This window comes from Electrona antarctica (genome assembly GCF_951216825.1).
Source record: "Electrona antarctica genome assembly, chromosome: 22".
NCBI lineage: Eukaryota > Metazoa > Chordata > Actinopteri > Myctophiformes > Myctophidae > Electrona > Electrona antarctica.
In genome coordinates, this window is record NC_136805.1 from 10,829,252 (window position 1) to 10,830,235 (window position 984).

General features: G+C 45.0%; 1 protein-coding gene across 1 annotated transcript in view; it reads left to right on the forward strand.

Moving 5' to 3' along the window:
* The window catches only part of b4galt7 (xylosylprotein beta 1,4-galactosyltransferase, polypeptide 7 (galactosyltransferase I)), a 24,481-nt gene extending 23,965 nt beyond the window's left edge, over positions 1 to 516 (forward strand). The window contains exon 8 of the mRNA XM_079492500.1: positions 1 to 516. This exon is cut by the window's left edge and continues 657 nt beyond it. The gene's annotated coding sequence lies outside the window, so the exon portion shown is untranslated.
* Positions 517 to 984: the final 468 nt, after the last annotated feature.

Here is a 984-nt window from a genome sequence, read left to right on the forward strand (position 1 = left end):
TCAGGTGTGATGTCATCAACATGCGACCTGGAACTATTAACACTGTGGTGTCAGGTGTGATGTCATCAACATGTGACCTGAAACTATTAACACTGTGGTGTCAGGTATGATGTCATCAACGCGAGACTGCACTGTCTGCGACCGGCTGGAACTAACCACCATGGTGACAGACAGACAGACAGACAGACAGACAGACAGTTTGCTGTTTTTCTTTTTTCCCCAAGCTGATTGAGTCTCTCAATCAGCTGTCTCTCCTCATCAGTGTTAATTAGTAATGTGTGTTAGTAATGTGTGGCCCCCAGGGGACCCCCCGGGGACCCCCAGGGGTCCGGGGACCCCCAGGGGGCCTTGATACTTTAACTGGGGTCAACCCATTTAGACCTGAGGACCATTCTATAAATGTCTTCTACCTCCTGACAGTTGTGTTTCTGTATCAGTGGTGCTCAAACATTTTCATGTCAAGAACCCCCAAAAATATATGTATTTGGCCGCCGACCCCCATCTGAAAATATGTTGTTCCAGGGACCCCCCCCCCCCCCCCCCCCCCCAGAAGCAAAGATTTGAGTTACTTAGAAACGTTCGCTCTGAAGGAATATATATTCAGAGACTTGCGACACATTTCCACGATTTTTCTAAAATAGCAGACCTACAAGCTCGTAGCGCGGCACTCGGTGCCGTGCTACGAGCTTGTAGATCTGCTATTTTCCAATAGCTAAAGCATAACATAATGCTTAAAACACCAAAAGGGGTTCCCGTCCAGACTGGGTTAAAAGCCTGTAAGGTGTCAGATGTGTTCCTGGATGGATGATTGATTATCTGATCCATGTCTTTGAAAGATATGGATTAATATCCAGCAATGTTCTGGATTTCAATGTCTCCAAATGCTGTTTGGTTCATGAATAATATAATAATAATAATATATTTAACATATACTGTATGATGATGATCATTGTTGACCCTTGCTTGTAATGACACACACGTGCG